Source organism: Acomys russatus, chromosome 10, assembly GCF_903995435.1.
Source record: "Acomys russatus chromosome 10, mAcoRus1.1, whole genome shotgun sequence".
Taxonomy (NCBI): domain Eukaryota; kingdom Metazoa; phylum Chordata; class Mammalia; order Rodentia; family Muridae; genus Acomys; species Acomys russatus.
In genome coordinates this window covers 44,585,035-44,592,476 of record NC_067146.1, presented here as the reverse complement: position 1 = coordinate 44,592,476, position 7,442 = coordinate 44,585,035, and positions in this window count along the sequence as shown.

The window sequence follows — 7,442 nt, the reverse complement described above, 5'->3', positions numbered from 1 at the left end:
AACTATGAGATACACTAAAGATGTATGGTATCCTGGGATGATGAAGTATTGGTCTTAATTGAGTCAAAACTCATAAAATGCACATCCCTTAACAGTGGGACTCCCAAGTGGCCCATCAATGGATAAAGGGGTTTCTTTTTTCGTTTTACTAGAACCAAAACCATTTATTGTTCTTTCTCTGACCAAAAAAAGAGCCAGCCTCCAACCATAAACCTAGGTGGGGACGTTATCTAACTTCAAGTTCAACCTAACAGCTTGGCCTTCTTTATATCCTAGTATCTCAATGTTCAGAGCAGCCCAAGGTGTTAAGATTACATGGAGGGAACTGTAATTTCCCTACTAAAGTCTAGGTTCACAGTTAAGTTTACTGAGGCCCTTAAGCCCTATGAACAAGCTGAGCCCCTTTCTGCTTACAGTTGCACCCATGAACTGGGTGTAAATGCCAGAACTAAGCATTCAACACAGCATCACAAAAGCATTATAAAGATGAATATGGTGATGATTCTGTTAATAGTATAAGATATTAATACAAGGAAGAGCTACTCTAAGTCACATGGTTCTGTGGTTTCTATTGCGCTATATAACTGATGTTGCCAGATTTTGCATCCTGTAATTATACACAAGTATTTAAAGTTCCCTCTTTACTATATTTTATATGTTTACTGTTTATAGTACTTATAGTTTTATTTAATGTAAAACTGAGAGAGTGAGCTATCTGTTCAAATTTTCCAGATCTACACATCTAAGCTATGAACTAGACAAGTACAATTATCTTGAATACTTGTGTGTATTTCATGAAAAACCATAATAAGAATATGTTTAAATGCTAACAATAACTAAGAACAAAGTTATATTAAATCATGCAAAACTTACTCATGAGAGGTTTTCTGAGGGATACCTATAGATACATCTTAGGAACTGCTGAATGAGGCTAGCGACAGTCCCAAGGTCCTATGCAAGATGGCTACATGACAGGTATACAGATGACTGGAGGACACTTGATGACATTAATTGAAAAATACTTGTGAGAAATTACAAATACAATATAAACTATTATATGTTGTATCGTGACTATTTTAAATATAAAATAATTGAAGCCACTTACTACTCAGTTACTACTTAATCCCTAAAGGAACTGAGATAACATCATCTAGGGGACTCCTGAAGTTATAAAGTCCAATATTTTCAAAATAGAAATGTAGGTTTACCTTAATTTTTCTGACATTGGTGTAGATGATAGAACAAATTAGGGAAATTCTTATGGTAAGAATGGAACTTAGTGTTTCTTGGTTTGGAAAGGAGAAATGTCTCCAGTGCTACAACTGGTTGCTGTATGGAACTTTGTAGGACTCATCATGTCATTGGTACCTCAAAGCATATTCTATTGGAAGTACAGTGTACAATGCAGTCTCATCCCTCCCATACAAATGCAGATATTTCCACCTTAGTAAAATATTTGTAGCGCTGTGATCGTTATTTTACATATCAATTTGAATGGATCACAAATAGTCCAAAGATTTAGCTAAATGTGTTTTTGGACGTGTCTAAGATACTATGCTTTTTTTTCCCTAGACAAAAATACTTTGACTTTTTTTATTGGAAAGATAGTTCTTCTTGCAAAGATAGTCACATACTGTCCTGGGTTACATAGTGAAGTCTTGTTTTTTAAAAAGTTAATAAATAAATGCAAGGAAAAACATATAGATATTTTGATTGTACGTAGTAATTTTTTTTTTTTTTTATTAATTTATTCTTGTTACATCTCAATGTTTATCCCATCCCTTGTATCCTCCCATTCCTCCCCCCCCCCATTTTCCCATTATTCCCCTCCCCTATGACTGTTCCTTACAACAGATATTTGTTTTTTGTTTTTTTTTTTTTTTTCTTTTCCAAATTTTTTTTTTTTATTAATTTATTCTTGTTACATCTCAATGTTTATCCCATCCCTTGTATCCTCCCATTCCTCCCCTCCCCATTTTCCCATTATTCCCCTCCCCTATGACTGTTCCTGAGGGGGATTACGTCCCCCTATATATTCTCATAGGGTATCAAGTCTCTTCTTGGCTACTTGCTGTCCTTCCTCTGAGTGCCTCTTATATCTGCATACTAGCCCAAGGGGCATGTCCCACGAAAGCCTTCACTTACCAGGAAACTGGGACAGAGGGGAAGGCATCCTATTGGGACTCTAAATGAGAGACGCATGGGAGAACAGCAAAATAAAAGGATACAGAGGGTCCTAGAAATCTACAAGTAGAACAATATGATAGGCAGATTTGGGCCCAGGGGTCCCGCTCAAACTAAGGCACCAGCTAAGGACAATACAGGACGTAGTAATTTAATAAGAAATTATCTTTATCATTCTCAAAGTTGTCATGGTTTATTTCAGTTAGGAGTAGATCGCTTTACTTCTAATCAGCACAAGAACTGCATTATTCCCTATATCAGGAGTCATTTGGGGAATGTTTAATTTTATTTTAACAGAACTCTTTATTTGCTGGGTTAATTATTGATGAGTAAGCTCAGTGTAGAAATAATATTAAATAATTCTGCCTCAGGCTTCCCATGTCTTTATCCAGTCAATTTTTGAATCCCATGTGTCAATTGGTTTCTGCTCTTGGCAAATTATCCAAAACATACAATAGTAATGTTTCTTGCTTTTAGTGGTCTTCATTGCTAGGTTCTCAAACTTTTTAGAACCATCAGCCATACAATGTTACAGTAGCTGTCACTGGTCTATGTTTACAAATGGTTAAACTGTAGAAATCAATCAGTGTACCAGTCTCAGGAACAAGTTCTGAATCATTTCTTCTTGACACTAAAGAAACTTTTTTTTTTTTTACACATTTTATTCTTATCATTAATGTTGAGCAAGCAGATTCAAAATTTCAGTGCTTCCAAGAAAAATAATTATAGTGTCAATCTACAAATGATAATCCAAAATACATTACCTCTCTTTCAATGATTTGCTTGCAATTCCTTTCAGGAAGCAGGACTACTCTTAACTATAGATAGTAAAATACTCAGGGAGGTATTTGAAACATTTTCACAGAGGAAACTATCCTTTGAGGATAATAACATGCTTACTCTTTCTAGTCACTCTATATATTTCATTCCTTTCTCAAATGTGACCTGAAGGAAGAGGAACATTTGGTACCTGGAGCATGGACATACTTGCCAATTGAACAATTGATTCTCTGTGGGTGAAGAGCATCTGTGGGACCACCTTCCTTGCCTGCTTGCATCACCAGCTGGTTGTGATTTCCTTAGCTTTGCTCAACAGGACAGGCTCCCTTCATTTATCAGCCACTTCAAACACCTACATTAGGGTACAAAAGAGACTCTAACTCTGTTTCCAGGGAAACACATTTCAAAGGGGTTTAGATTTTAGAAGATTGCTCTAGCCAGGACTTGAGGAAAAAGCAAGCTGTAACTGCTTCTGTCAAGATGTCACACTTGGAAGCTGGCAGCCTTGGAGTACAAGGTCCTGGGCTGCCCTCTCTATGTGGTAGTAGGAAGCAAAGTTTCACAGTGTCTACATGCTCTGTTCCGAAGAAGCAGAATCCATCAACCACTGCCTTTCAGATTCTCAGGGACACACCAATTCCATTTTGGCAATACTGTGTGTGGGTGCCTGTATGCCATAGCACAGAGGTTCCCTGAACAAGAGCCTTGTCATCTTCTATGAAAACATTATACTGACCTTTAACAGGTCAAATAGTGGGCAAAACTGTTTCTACTCTCCTAAGCAAAGTCTTTCCATGGGTGACCCGCTGACCACGTAGTAACTCCATTACTAGGTAATGAATACTCATTCAGATGGCTATCATCCAAGCAACCATCAATCTGGCGTCCGTGAAACCAGCCCACCAAGCAATGGGAGTGAAATAAGTCCTCAGAAAGTTGGGATACAAATCTCCAAAGATGAATGTAAGTTTTTGACGCTTGAAGTTGGGTATGAGATGGCTAAACTGAACAGATTAAAGAAAGGAACAATCTCTGGTAAAGATAGAAAAGTCAACCTCAATATGTTTCATCTTTCCTGCAGGAAGACCCTCCCTACAGCAGAAATTCAAGACACAATGGCCCTTACTCCTGCTTCTCACCCTCACCTGTCCTTGTGGCATTGCATGCATTCTTATATCTAATGCACCAAATTGTAAGAGACTAAATTGTAGGTGGGGGCACCGTGTAAGAAAGCTCCATCTATTTGAGGAAAGGAATACCTTAATAGTGTTCTGTGTTGGACAAGGAAAGTGATATGGTAGGTCTGTCCGGATTTATTAGTCCAGACACTGGAAGCAGCCCTTTGCTGTTGCTGCTTACCTATTGCAGCTTCCTAATGGCACTAGAGCACATATTTTGCTTTTCCTGCTGACATAAGCCTGGATTTTCCTCCTCTACTTATGCCTAGATGTGAATTATTCTCCTTCAGGAGTACAGGAACCAAGACGAATCCCTTCTATGACTGGAGTTGGAAGGAATATTAAAGAAGACACCTCACTCCTTCCATAGCGTTAACCAAGTGAGTAAGCAGTAGGGCATCCTGAAAGACATGTATCTGTATCTGGAAAAGGCCTAGAAAGGAGATTGGAAGGTTCAGAGGCTCTCAGATCTGACCACAGGCACTTCAGTGGATTTTCCTTTTGCCCAGGGATCCTGCTGTTGAATGAAATGATGGTAGCCACTAGTAAAGATGCACAGCTAGTCCAGCTCTGATATGCTCAGCAGATCGTATCTTGCTGTGATGCATAACAACCAGTTCACCTTTGTGATGACTAGCAGCCCAAAGGGATCACTCTGTTCTCACTACATCATTGTGAACAACTCCAACCCTACAGGCCAGTATGTGAAAATGTCTGTGACGGAGGTGCAAGTGGTACTTTCCAGTTTCTTACTGGTGCCCGGGCTCTGTGCAAGGCACAATGGTATGTGTAATGCAGAGTGCCATACTCTTCCTGTTCTTCTCAAGCTTCATTGACAAGAAGCTAGTGACTGGAGGTCACCAGCAGAGAGACTGGTTCTATCCTGTATAGTACCCACATTATGTTTCCAGTGGTCCTGAACCAGCCCAACTTCCTTATTTCCCCATCTCATCTATACTTTGTATCCATACATAGAGGTTTGCATGCTCTGTCCCTTGCAGCTAGAGAGCTTGATCCAAACCATCAACAACAACGTGAATGTGAAGAAGCTAGTGATTCCTTACTGAACGGTCATGTGAACTCCATACAGGTCACTATGTACAAAAGGCAGAAAGTATAAGCAGGACCATGTCTAACACAGACGAAGGCCTGCATTTTCAATGTGGAGGCAGGGCAGCTGGGGAAGCTGAACACGCTGAGAACTTGCATACAAAGGTACCTATTATACAGAGTTAATGGAGTGAGTTTCCAAAGACTTTTGATGCAGATGGATAGGCCAAGTGGTACTGGACCTTGATAGGTAAGCAGGGCTTCTAGAAGGTTGTAAACCTCTCCAAACACATGATTATCTTGGTGCTGAGAATAGCTACATCACAGGGCTCAAGGACTTCATACATATCCTGCTAAGTACAAAAAGTACGGGGAGTGGTGATGGGGATAAAGGGCTGGAGAAATGTGTGCCTATATCCAGCTAAACAGTGGGGAGAATACCACAGAAGAAGAGTTAGAGTTTTCTATCACAGGGGTTATGTGTGACCATTGGAAAACACATGTATTTACATAATTATTCAAACTGTAGCAAAGTTACAGATATGAAGGAGCAATGAAAATAATTTAATGAAAAAAAAGGAAAAAAAAATAATTTAATGGTTGGGGCCCATACAACATGGGGAGGTGTTAAAGGACCACAACATAGGAAGGATGAAGGATGAGAAGCACTGTACTAAGGGAAGATCTCTCTTTCTAATTCCCCCTGTGCTATGCTTGTCAAGGACAAACTTCTCCAAAGCGATCCAGAAATTCAGTCCAAGAGCAGACAGAACTAACTGCATGTCAAACTCTGAAGCAAGCGGAGGAAGCGTCTTCCTTAGCCTACACAACTCTTCTACTCCCCTATCGTCTCTGTGACTTGGAAAGGGTTCACTGGTTATTTCTGTGTGTTTCCAATTAATTTGGGGTTTGTAAACCATAGTGATTAGAACAAGTCACCTCGAAGAACTAACAAGTCAGAAAAAAAGGGAGAATGTCTAAAAGCCTGGAGTATGTGAAGGGCAACAGATCTAATGAAAACACATAGAAGGATTGCATTGTTAAGGTGAATGAAAGGTGATCACTTTTTTTTTTTTTTAAGTCACTTGGCTTTACATAGAAATTCATCTCAAACTATGTTTCCAATAGTAAATTGAACAGAACTGTTGGCGCCTCCACAGGAAAGGTCAAAGCAAGGCAAGCATCTGCAGGCAGGTGCTCTCGTCCTGGCCCTCTAAACCTAACATATCTGGGGGAAGTGGTGGTGTGTGAGGAATAGATTTTTAGTTACCTGATGACAACTGGAGAAGTCTAGTTTATGTTTGAAATATCTCATAAGAAGATAGGACACCAAAAGTAGAGAATAAAGAAAAGTAGGGAGGATCGAGAGTAATCTGACTGATCCTTGAGCCAGAGACTATAACAATTGCTTATGGGTTTTCTGAACGATGTCTGGTAGCTAAACCTTCTGCATCAACACTACCCGGGAGCTTATAAGTAAACCACATTCTCAAGCCTGACCCCAGAACAGTCGAATCAGATTCTGTATTTTCACAGAGCCATTAGCTCCTAATATCAAAAGTTTCAACAATTAATGAGAACAAATAAATCTGAACTAGATTAGGAAAGGTGTAGAAGAACAATTAGCAAAGTAGATGTGCAAGCTGACCCTAGAGTACAGACTGGACAGCAGCAGGAGGCATGCTCTAAATGAACTTCTCAATAACTTAACATTCTTTCAAATCCTGATGTTGCAAACAAAGCTAATAAAGGAATGGAAACAGCAGTATCTAACTCTTTTTAAATTACTTTCTGCTATGGACTTAGAGAACGTGGTTGGTTATTTAGACTATGTGCATTTGGTTGTGGTGGAGATATCATTGAAGTTTGTTTTTTTGAGTCTGGGATTTGTGTCCCTTCCATTGAATGCATTAAAACCTAGTCTCCTGGGTGTGGGGAGCAATGCTGACTGTGGAAAGCAATTTAGCTGTTTTGAAAGTTTCACAATATTTATACTTACCCACATGAATTCCCATGTATCTTTCGGTGTGAAACTCTGCTGTTGAAGTCATTCACAACTTGTCTTTACCATGTGATGACAGTTGGCTCTAATTTGTTTTTTTAAAAAATTATCATATATAGAGCTAACATGAAAACAAGATCAAAATGAAAGTAAAGATAAACAAAAATATAAAGTTGAATAAATCCTTGAGGTAATCAAAGGTGGCAGATTGTTCTTAAGAAATGAGTTTGAGTGATCTAATTTAGAAA